The following is a 12,826-nucleotide window of genomic DNA, read 5'->3' as shown; positions in this document are numbered from 1 at the left end:
CTTATCTTTAAGGCTTTAGGGTTCACTCGAGAAGAGGTGACATAAAGACACTCCCATACACATCTCTCACAGGGCCCTGGCCCTCTCTGCCCATCATGCCTAGCTGGGCCCCTGATGCTACACATGGGAGGGAGCATGGAGGGTCACATGGCCTCAGATTTCTGTCAGGTTTCACACCACAATATGGCCAGTGGCAGCCTTTCGGCACTAAGCAGCAGGAGAGAAGGATTGGAGCTATTTCCACCCGTGGGCAATGGGAAGGAAAGGATGACCTGACTCATGTCTTTGCAGAGCTCCTCTCTTCTCCCCCATCCCACTCCTGCTGGCCCAGTGTCAAAAGGCAGCTCTCATCTCCAGGCTACTGCTGGCCACTGACAGAATCCAGCTGCCACCGGTCCCCTGGCTACAGCACAGGCAGGAAGGAGTTAAACCCTAAAGCTGCCTTGTGCACCCAGGCCCAGGGAACCTGACTGCAGGGGCTTCAGCCCACCTGGCCAGAGAGGTGGCTCATCGGGAGAAGGGAGGAAGGGGGTGCCTAGGGAATGAAGCCGCCCTGCACTCCCTCAGGGCAAGACCCAGGCTGGGGGTGAGCATGGGCAGTAGGTATCTCAGGCCAGAGGAGGCCATGCCTCCACCCACGCCCTGCCCTGAGGCCCCCTCCCACTTCTCACTCTTCCCCCATCACCCCACCCAGGCTGCTCCTCTTCCCCAAAGCAGGCCGGGGCTAGGGTGGGCCAGTGGCTGGCTGGGATGGGAGGCGGCTGGGACTATCTGGTGCTCCAGAACTAGGGATGGCTGCAGCCTCCTGCCCGGTACTCATGCAGGGCAGCTCCAGGGTTTGGAGAGAGCTGGTGTCTGTGGCTAGTCAGTGGGCCAGAACTAAGAGAGGCTGGGGCAGGAATATTCTGAGGATGAGGGAGAAGGGGCCTCAGACAGAAGGGGTGGGGCTGGGGCTTAGCCTTCCTGAACAGTCAGTCCACATGCCCCCCCGTGAAGGTGAGGGACGGGAAGGGGGTGAGTGATGATGCTAAAGCCACAACCTGGGGGCTGCTGTGCAGCTTTCAGGGTCGGAGCATGAACAGACTGGAAATCACTTTCCCCCATGACTTCAGAGCTTAGCTGAGGGGTAGAAAGGCTCCCCTGCCAGTGCTGTGTGGGGCTTTGGCACATGCAGGGCTCAGCACCTGGACAGCACCCCAGGCAAGAGCATCTTAGGCTTTCCAGGGGCCCAGCCCAGCCAGAGGCAGTGGGGGGAGGAAGGAACCTGCCAGCCAGGCTGTTGGTGAGCTGAGCGCTACAGCCCAGGGCTGGTACTCCACACAGCACTGGGAGCAGGATGTGTGCCCACTAAGGCGGGGGGTGGGGAAGGTGGATATGGAGAAGTAACAGCATCCAGTGGGTGATGGGGCAAAGCAGGGAAAGGGCAGCGAGAGGAGGAGCATGTAAAGGACCAATGGGTGGGCAGTATAAGTGACACAAACCTGCTGCGCCTGGCACCTGCCTGCTCTCACCAGCTCACAGCTGGGAATGGAACAGGGGGACAGGGCCCTGCTAGCTGAGAGCCAGCACACAGCAGAGGCTGCACTGATGGGCCAGCGGGGGAGCAGCCAGCCCCACGCACTGCAGCTTTGCCCTCCCACTGCCCTCGCACCACCACCCTCCCTATTAGTCACTGGACGCCCACCTCACAGCTGGTGGGCAGGTGACTGGCAAGCTGGAATCTGACCAGCACTGATGGGGGGGCAGGGAGAGATGGAAAATGAGACAATTTGCCCATTTTAAAGAAAAAGGCAGGAGACCTGCAGGAGGGTTTAAATAAAGGGACTGTGCCTTTAAAAGCAAGACAGGTCTGGTAACTAAAAATAACTCACATTACCAATAAATTGTAGAGTTACAGAAGCATGCTGTAACCACACAGATTGCTGCTTAGGAACTCTCTGGAGACCTTCACAACTCTTAGTACTCTCTACAGACCAAACCCGCTAATTAACAAAAGCGCCTCCGAAGATTACTCTGTCAAACAGATGTGCAAGCCTCTTCTAAGTCTGTGTTCTGCACATTCCTTGTTTCTTTTAATGTTGTAACACTTTTATATTGGTGGCCCCTGTCATACCACAAACCTCTGAAGTGCAACCCTTTAGTAAATTTAAAAAAACCCCACTTTTTATATTTAATGCTATTATAAATACTGGAGGCAAAGCAAGGTGTGGGGATGAAGGCTGACAGCTGGCATAATAATCGCATGGCCCTTTGAGGGGTCATATCCTCCTGTGGGATCATGACCCCCAGTTTGAAAACACCCATTTTAATGCTCACTCCAATCAGTGACAATCCGTCACTGATAGCTGATGGTATCTTTACCAACACTGATTTTTAATGTCAACAGAGGAGATTGTTTCTCAAAAAAGCTGGGTGGAGACTGTCACCTCAATCTGACATGTTTTCTTTATCTTCTCTCATCTCTTCCCCATGAGAGCTTTTTCTCTTCTTTCCCCACACGCATGACTGGTTGCTCTCTCCCTTCTTCTCCCTTCACCCACAGCTGCTGCCTCCCTCACAGGCTACGTCTACACTACAAGGTTTCTGCTCAAAAACAGCCGTTTTTGCACAAAACCTACAAAGCGTCCACACCTTAAGTGTGTTTTTGCGCAAGAAAATCTACAGTCGTTTGACAGAACAGAGGGCTTTTTTGCGGTGTAGGTATACCTCCTTCTACGAGACATAACTCCTTTTTGCGCTACAACTCTTGTGCAAAAAGGCATGTGTGGACACTCCGCAGGGGTTTCTTGTGCAAAAAGAGTCTATCCAAAAAAGCACAGGTGCTCTGATGGCCATTCTGTGAATGGCCATCAGAGCTTTTTTGCACAAGAACGTCCAAGCGATGCGTTTTGAGATGTGGACGCGCTTTTGGGCAAGAAGTTTTTGCACAAGAACGCTTCCACAAAAGACTTCTTGTGCAAAAACCCTGCAATGTAGACGTAGCTGCAGAGCTGCACCCCTTTTTTTACTAGTTACAAAAGGTGGCAAGGCACCAGCCTTTCTGTGTTGACATGGAATTTATTGACATGGAATTTACTGAAGTCAGTGGAGTTAACCATGGCTGTATTTGATTACCTATACAGCATATTGTGCAAACGAGCTTTAAATCCAATCCAATAAGCAAAAGCTTATCAGATAGGCAATTAGTCCCTCGACTATTCGCTTCTCTTCCCCCCCCCCCCCCATTGCTGTCTTTCGACTATTCGCTTCTCTTTTCCCATCCTCCTCCCCCCCATTGCTGTCTCTATCAGAGGCAGCAAGGGGGAGAGCAGAAGCCGGTGCTGGGTGAGTCAGATTAAAATCCAGTTCCCCCCAGCACTGTCTCCACGGGGGGCAGAGGAGGCAGGAGTAGCGGGGACCAGGCACAAGCCGGGAATCAGCTGATTCCCAACTCGCACCTAGTCCCAGGTACGCCTCTGCTTTTTAAATGTATTGAGAGCCAACAGGCTCTTAATCCATTTAAAAGGCTAAAGTGCAGCATGAAAGACCCAGTGTGAGCCAGGACATCTGATTCCTGGCTCGTGCAGGGTCCCTCCTGCTGTGTTTTAGCCTTTGAAATGGATTAAGAGCCTATTGGCTCTTAATCCATTTAAAAGGCAGAGCTGCAGCGGGATTAGCTCCTGGGCTGGGTCGATTAGTTGATTAAACTAAATGTAACATCCCTAAACATGAACCAGCAACTTGTCAGAGTGTAGAGTCAGATTTATATTTTTTAAATCTAACCTTATGGTTGCTTGTTGCCAACTGTGTTCTTACTTCTCATATCATATCTAAAACTCAAGCATTTCTAGGAAATGAAGATGTGGGAATAATTTGTCAAAGGACACATCTACACAGCTGGAAAAAAGTGGAATTAAGTTATGCAACTTGAGCTATGTCAGTTGCATAGCTGAAATTGAAACAGATTAATTGGGCTTTTGGTGCTATCTACGCTGCAGGAAGTCAAAAGAAGAACACTCTTTCTTTGACATCCCTTACTCCTTGTGAAATTGGGGTTACAGGAGTCGGAGTAAGAAGTCCTCCAGCTTGACATTATTTTGAAATAATGGCTCGTTGTGTGGACTCACTCCTTGTTGTTTCGGAATAACATCAGTTATTCCAAAATAACATTGCTGTGTAGACGTAACCTAAAGGTGCATCTACACTGCACCCTGAGTTGGAAATAAGCTACACAATTTGATCTATGCAAATTGCATAGCTTATTTTGAGTTAATTTTGAAATAGTTTATTTCGAAATTTGGCGCTGTCTACACAGCACTTATTCCGAAATTAATCGCTATTCCAAAATGTCCTTTACTCCTCGTGGAATGAGGTTTGCAGCGACTTCGGAACATCGAGCCCATTATATTTTGAAATAATGAGCACACTCAAAAGATGAGGAATAGCTATTTTGGGATACCTCTTTTTCTTTTGTGGGCAGAGCATAGTCATAGTAAGCTCACAACAAAATTACCTATTTGTGTTGGGGCTCTGAGGTGCAATGTGGACTGCAGGACCTCTGAACTCTGTCTTCCCAACCTGGCGCATCCCTCTAACATAGTGATGCTGTTGCCAACCTACAAACCTCGGAGAGGTGCTGCACTTACTTCCATCCACAGACTGTGATACACCCACCTGAGTTACATTAATGCTTTTCCCAGATACTCATGAACCAACAATAGAGAGATTCCATCCAATTCCCCCCAGTTCCCCAGAAGTGTAAAGTCTTGCCCTGGTCAGAAACCTGACCAGTATAAGTTCATTATCCAGTTTGCCCCTCCCTTGATATACAATCTTCAGCAACACACTAATGAAATATTGTTACCTAAGCTGAGATTTCCCAAGTACTTCAACCAAACCTGTATTTTAGGTAAAATATAAAACAGAAGTATTACCTACAGAAAGATCAATTTTACGTGCTGATAAGTAGCAACCATAAAGATTACACTTGGTTACCTAAGAAACAAAAATAAATTCACAGTCTGAGTTTTACAAACTACATAGGAATAAGCATAGTCTCACCCTTACAGATGGTATATAGTTCCTCAGAACACAGGCTGAGACTTTCCTCCAACCCAAGGCCACCCTCCCTAGTTCAAACTCTTTGTCTTCTAAACCAGGGGGTTTCAAACTTTTTTCTCATGACCCAGTTGAAGAAAATTGTTGATGCCCATGGCCCAACGTAATTTGACTGGGTGTGGGTTCCAGGATGGGGGCTTTGGGATGAAGGAGGGGACTCCAGCTTAGAAGGGAGGGGTCGTGACTGGGACAGGAGGGGGCTTATCTTTAACAGCTCCCAGTCAGTGCTGCAACGGGGGTGTTAAGGCAGACTTACTGCCTCTCCTGGCACTACAGACCATGCTGCCCTCAGAATCAGCCAGCAGTAGGTTCCAGCCATTGGGAGTGAGGAACTAGTGCTTGAGGCAGAGGCAGTGCATGGAGCCCTGTTCATTCCCCACCATCCTGCACCTAGAAGCCAGACTTGTTGCTGGCCACTTCTGGAGTGCAGCACTGTTTGCGGTGCCAAGACAGGCAGGTAGCTTGGCTTAGCATCCCTACTGGTAACTCTGCAGCAATGAGATCCAGTGCCTGACATTCCATGACCCAGTACTGGGTCATAACCCTAAATCTGAATACCACTGCTCTAGGCGTTTCTTCCAGGTGTTGAGCTGTGGGGGAGAAGTGTGTATGTGTCAGGGGAAGAAGCCCAGTCATGAGGTTATTTCTCTTGTATAGTTTCTTCCTGACTCCTGGAAAGATCTTTTGTTATGACATGGGTCAAGTAATCTCCTTTGTATTCAGTTCCTGAAATGGTGGATTCTTTCCAAGCAAATTAGTAATTTCTATGCAGAAATTAAAAAACTGGTCAAGCTTCTTCCTGTTGGACGACATATTTAGGAAGATCATCATGAACTCCCTCACCCTCTCCCAGGATTTTCCCCCTCCACCTCACCCATCTGTAATCATAACGCAATCAAAGAAAATGAGGCAGCAAGAGCTAATATGATTTGAGAAACCTGATTAGGAAGTTTAGGAGAAAGAAACAATTTAAAAGAGAGAACGCTTTGATTGGATTTAAAGCTCATTTGCACAATATGCTGCATAGGTAATCGGCACCCGCTGAATTGCAGGGAAGCTGTTGTGTCAGCCAAGCAAGAAAAACTGGACAGAGAAAACCTAGCAAAAGTTCAGGTATTTCTAACTCCTATACTTTCTTTGAGCTCTTGGAAGGGGAAACATTTTCTGCTGTACACTCAAAACACATGCATGCTGAAATACGGCACTGTGGTGAGAAAATGCTACTGATTAGAGAAAGGTGCAGCAGCCCTGAAAAATTATGTTCACTCTGTGTGTCATATTTACACCTTGAGAGAACTTTTGATGCAGCTCTTGAAATATTTAAGATGTGCTGATTATAAGATGCACAACTGCTAATTTCTCTTTCCAAAGAACTGAACAACAGAGACAACAACCAGGTGCAACTTTCTAGTGCTATCAGCGCACAGTTTCCTGTCATTCAGAAAGCAAATCCCCACCTTATGTTGACTCCTAAACCCCAGGGTGTAAAAAGTCTCCTGATAGCACAGTCTTCAGATGAGGAGTTAATCACAGATATCAACTTATCCAGAGTAGAAGCACGATCAAAGGAAAAGTGGATTTGTCCTAGTTAATTTATGGATCCCTCTCTGAGGTAAATTAGAAACTTAATTAAAAATACTGTGTAAGACAGGGATGGGCAAAAGCCTTTAAGCAGGCTGGATCTGGCCCACCTTGGGCTTTGATCTGGACCGTGAGGCAATTCCAGGCCCTGCCCCCAATGGTTGTGTGCCACGGGCAGGGCCAGCCTGAGCCATTCGTGCACTCCAGGCCCTGGGAGCATAGCCCCGCCCCCGGGAGCCCAGCGCCCCTGGGTGCCTGCACGGCCCCGCCCCCGCCTGGTCCGGCAGCCCAGCACGGTGCCCCCTATAATGGGGCGCCCTGAGCAGTAGCCTGATCAGCCCGTAGCTTGGGCCGGCTCTGGCCATGGGGGAAGGAGGTCAGCCCTACCCCTCCTCTCCCCGCTCACTGGAGAGGAGGCAGCGCTGGGGCTGAGGCTCTACAATGGTCCAGGGCCGGCCCTGGAGACGCCACTACCCTATCCTACTGGCTGGGAGCCCTGTCTTGCACACTGAACTCCTTATTTTGTCCCTACCCCAGAGCCTAAGGAGGGCCATAAAATCCACGAACCCCAGAAAAGTAAATCTGGACTATGGGAAGCCCTGAACCTCAGTCCCCCGCTTCCCTTCCCTTCACCCCATGAGGCTGGGGCACCAGAGGAGTGAGGTGTCTCCGTTGGGAGCACATCAGTGAGCATTGGGGGGTTTTGGAGGAGTGTTTTTGCTTCTTACTTGTGTGGTTCCCAACTGATTTTTTTTGTAGGTCAGTGACCCCTGACCTAAAAAGGGTTCCCTATCTCTCCAATAAATAAAGAAAACATTGAAACCTTTGGTGCTGGACATAATACTTTACTTTATTTAAAATGAAGTTTGATAAACTAACATGAGAAAGTTAAAACACTTAATCTGTTTCATAATGTAAATTAAACCGTTCTTACTAGCTGTAGCTGGTTCAGAAAATAAGGTCACAGTACCCATCAGGGTAGTTCTTAACCCTGCCCCTTCCGCCCGAATCCCTGCCCCTTCGACCCAAGGCCAGCAGCCACTTCCAAAATTTGTGAACTGACCCCCCCCCTTCCAAAATTATTGCCTATCCCTGGTTTAAGACAACTTCTGGGACACAATAGTTGATCAGTTGGTGCCCTATCAGTGAAGTTGCTGCCCCACTGAGAACAGACTCTTTTGAAGAACAGTTATGTGTTCTGTGTGTATCATTTCACATTACCATTTCTGACTTTGGTGGAAGGGTTTCGCTCTCTGTTGGGCCATCTCCTTGTTGCCACAGTTGGGGACTAGTTCCATTCAGGTTTGAGGACACCCTTTACCCCCTCCCCACGCCTTTTGACAGCTGCAACTTGCTCACAACGTATGCCTCCTTGTTCTTCAGGATTCACAGTGCCCCTTCTTTGTGACTCAGCCCCTCCCGCCAGTTCACTATACATTCCTCCCCTTCTGGTGCATCAAAATCCCACTGGATTAACTGTCTGCATGTCGCTCAAGAATGAGTCTCCCATGCTAAGTCCTGTATCGCTTCCCCACAGGCAGATAAGGGAATCTAGGCCCACCCACTACTTCAGTGATCCTACATCCAGCATCTATGGGCTGCCTACTCCCAGATTTTGTCATGATTTACCTTGATTCTCTTCTACTTCTCTTCTCTATCTTGTAGCCCCTTTCTTTTGGTTTATTAGCCCAAACTCCCTCCTCCTATTGAGTAACTGCAGACTACTCATTGCAGTTATTCAGGCAGGGTCAGGATTTACTGCTGAGGTGTCCTCACAGGTCTCTGGTCCGTCGATGATGATAACCAGCAGGCTGCTTGTGTGTGCGCTCAATGATGTGGGACCAGTGATGACAGCAGACCCTGAGAGGGCCCCCAAAGACCACAAACTAGATAAGGATCAAAGGTGCCAGGCCAGGTTTATTGTTAAGTGAAGTAGTAGAGTCTACTGTACCACTATGCATATGTACTTGCCACAATGGAATGACTCAATCAGTGGGAAATTTCCACTGCCCCCTAGGTCATACAAAGACTGTCCGTTCCCCTCCCCCCTCCCCCCCCCCCAGACACTACTTTATATACAGGCACAAACAAGTCACACCTCACTGCTGACGTATCAGGTTGCCACCCTCTGACGTTGTCAGGCTACCACCTCTGATGCTACTTAGATACCACCCATCACCCTGTACCTTGTGGTTTGATTAGATCATCTCTAACCATCATGCTGTCATTTTAGTCCCTTTCCTGAACCTGAGTCTGTATCTGTGTGGAGTTGATACCAAGGTCTTTTTTAATGGTAGTACCATGTGATTTCAACTTATGACCAGTACCAATTACTGTTCTGGCACCTGGGCCTATTACTAATTAGTGTTTTCCGCACTCAGCCCTATTAGTGCCAAGTTCTGTGAGCAGGGACCTGCCTCTTGCTCACAGCTTAGCTTTGCTTTATATTAGCCATGTTTTGTCCATTGTTAGCTAAGCCTCAGGCCTCAAACCAGGCCAGTGCAACATGGGCTTATGTTTTAGGCCTTCTTCTTACTACACTCATTACTTACTAGCCTCTGTAGCCCGAAACCAGTGGTGGGGAACCTCAGGCCCAGGGGCTGCATCCGGCCCTCAGCTTTCCTAGATCTGGCAACCAAGGCTCAGGGTTCCCCCTAGCATTGGCGAACCCATGCTGGCACTCTAGGCCCCCCACTGCCCCACCATGGGGCTGGAGTACACAAGATCTATTAGGCTAGGTCCCCTTAGGTTCTGGTGTGCCAAGGGAATGTGGGGGAGTGTCTTTCTTCTCAGTTGGGTGCTACATCATTAAGATTTTGTTTGGGTCTCTTTCGGTTTTTGTATTTGCTTCTCACTTCTATGCGGCCCCTGACTGATTTTTCTGTGGCCCTGGACCCAAAAAAAGGTTCCTCGCCCCTGTAAACACACCACCCTTCTCCCACAGAGTGACTGAAGATTTCTTACTCTACAGCCAACTCCTGGTCTCACTTTGTACATCAGCCTGGCCCTGACCAGCTGAGCTTCATCACCAATGAACCTTTCTGACCCTGTCTCTCTCCCTAAGTGCAGCCTAAAAAATTAATTGTCCTAACAACCTGCTTGGTCTTGTGTGGGTAGACACTTCAGACACAGGGACATTTAAAAGCTGTCAACGAAAGAACAAGATGCGAAGCACAAGAATGAGAGACGATATTCTGGTCAATAAATGGCACATTGTACAAGACATCTTAGTAGTACCATCATTTAACACCAGTAGTGACCATCACGTCCTCTGATCATGGCTCAACTTCAATGAAAAGGTGGAGAAGAAAGTGACACAGATGGCATATCAGAGACAGCAGCCAAAAATATTTGACAAGGCAATCTTGAAAGTGAAATTTTCAAGGAAGACTGGAGTGTTATAGGTAACTGTGATGAGGATTATAAACAGTTCACTTATAAGATGAGGCAATGCGTGAAATTAGCTGAGAAAGAAAGACCAAAGAGAGTGAAGCGAAGAACCTTGTAGAAAATGTGTAACTTGCTAGAGAAGAGGAGGAATATAAAGCAAAATGATGGTGACAAACTTGAGTATTGCCACCTCTGCAAGTTGATAAGAGCAAGTCTAAAGGAGGACTTTGAGAAGTACCAAAATGAAAGTCTCTTAAAGATGTCTGAAGATTGCAGAAGCCTCAAAAAATACAAAAGGGAAGACACGGTTCAAGTCAGCAGTAATGGCACTGAAGAATAGGGATAGAAAACCAGTAATTGACAGAACAGGGATGGAATCAAACTGCAAAGATTTCTACACCAAACTATTTGCAGCTCAAATAAATGTCCCAGTACCAACACTTTAACAGACCAACAAGCATGTATTCCAGGAGTGGGGAATTTTTTTGGGGTCGGGGGCGGCTGACCCACAGAAAAATCAGTCAGGGGGCTGTACGTAAGTGAGAAGCATAAAAACCCAAACAAACTATCACTATCAAACATGGCCCCTGACTGAGACGCAGAAAGACACTCCCCGCATTTCCCTCTCACACCAGAGCCTAAGAGGACCCAGCATCTGGCCCCCAAGTCTTAGATTCCCCCACCTCTGAACTGCACTTCCAGTTCCTGTCAGTGAAGTTTGACATGCTGTTCACCCAATGAAGGAGGGAAGAGCCTCAGATAAAGATGGCTTGTCAGTCAAAATAAGAGCTGGAGGCCAAGACCTCTCTAAAAAAAAACCTTGCTCAGCGGTTTAGTAGTTACAGTAGATTTCTGATAATCCGGAACCTATGGGACATAGGTGGTGCCGGATTATCAAATATGCTGGATTATCAGGAGGTACTATAAGCTGGTTTTATATATATATATACTGTATATAAAGTGTTCTTAATCCTTTTGTACATACTGTATACAGTATACTGTAATGTTTTAGTTTTTTTAAGCCTTTTTTACCCTTTTTGCTCAGTTCAGCTGCTGCCACTGTTACCTTGTGACTCATTTTTTGCCGAAGCTCACTCACTAGGCTCTTGCCATTTTGATGCTGGACTATCCAGAGTGCTGGACTATAAGGAGTGCCGGACTATTGGAGTTTTACTGTACTTGTAATTGCAGAAGTTACCATCTGGAAGGAGTTCAACACCATTCTACAAGAAGGGAAGTGGTGAAGGTCTAAAGAACTATCCTTGTATATGCCTCATACCTCTACAAATTGCCACCCAAAATAATAAAAAGCTGACTCTCACAGAGTCTAGACAAGCAGCAGCTGAGAGAGCAGGCAGGCTTTCGAAAGAGTTTCAACACAATGGACCATATTTTCACTATAAACCAGCTGTTGGAACTCTCAAAGATATACAAATGCTTGGATTAGCAGATGATATTGTGTTGATCACTGAAAATGCTATCAAGCTACAAAAAATGCTGCAAGAACTCAAACATAAAAAGCAGCCAAGCTGGACTGAAAATTAACCCTTCAAAAGGAAAATTATGTGGACTCATACCTTGCCAAAAGCCCAAATAATAATCTAGGGAGAATAGAAGAAGTTGAACAAAATGCCTAGTTGGGCCAAGAAATTAACATGCACTACAATCAGGAAATTGAATTTTCACAAAGAAAGAAAGGAGGTTGGTGCTCATTCAGTTCTATCAAGGATGTCTTCCAAGGAAAAAAATCAACAAGGCAACACCTGCTAGCCTCTTCAACTCAACATTACTCCCAGCAGAGTTGTACAGCAGTGAAATGTGTGCATGGATGAAGACACAGGAGCAGCAATGGTCTGTTACAAAGAGGGCCATGGAAAAAAGAATTCTGGGCATTTGAATCCACGTCTAAGTCCCCAATGAAGTGATCAGACAGCAGAGTGGAGTGCAGGACATCATTGTTGGGAGTGCATACAGTAAAATGCAATGGGCTGGGCATATATCAAGACTCAGTGACAATCATTGGACTGCAGCTGTCACCAAGTGGTATCCAGGGGAACTGAAATGACCATTCAGCCGACCTGCAAAGAGATGGGGAAATTAAATCATTAAAAGAAATGACCACACATGGAGAAGGAAGGCCAGGATATGAGAAGCCTGGAAGATGTGTTGTGATTGGTGCAATCTTTGAGGGCTGATGAACCGAATTTCAATCTATGACTCTTCAGGGTGATCAAGGCAGAAGAAAGATGTATTTGTAACTCCTGCTTAGAAAAGACAACTGGATCTCACTCGTTCAACTACTGCCCTGGGAGCGCTATCCGAAACAAGAATTAAGTCCCGTGTTGTACATGGCACTGACATCTTTGTGGGTTCTAAAGTCATGTACATAAGAGAGCTTGAAGTGAACAAGGAAGGAAGTACTAAGCTCAGGGGTGTACACAATACTTTGAGGAGGTGGGAGATGCATCGATATTTTGTATGAGGGACACAGAAGGTTTCCATTTAATGCAATTCCCTGTTCAAATGGTGTGTTATATATTGTTATAGACTTATACTCAGAGTGTATATAAAATATAATATCTATGCACTTTCCCACACAAAAGAATGAGAGAATACAGTGGTTACTGTTACAATGCCAACATTTATCAGCAGCACCACATCATAATTTGAGATTTCATAATCTAAATGTGAAGAAAGCTTTAATTTTAGCTCCCACCACTCTGCTTTTGGAGGAGCTGCCGCACAAAATTGCTTCTCT

The sequence above is a fragment of the Pelodiscus sinensis genome, chromosome 2 (genome assembly GCF_049634645.1).
Source record: "Pelodiscus sinensis isolate JC-2024 chromosome 2, ASM4963464v1, whole genome shotgun sequence".
Taxonomy (NCBI): Eukaryota; Metazoa; Chordata; order Testudines; family Trionychidae; genus Pelodiscus; species Pelodiscus sinensis.
Note: the sequence above shows the minus strand (reverse complement) of the source record.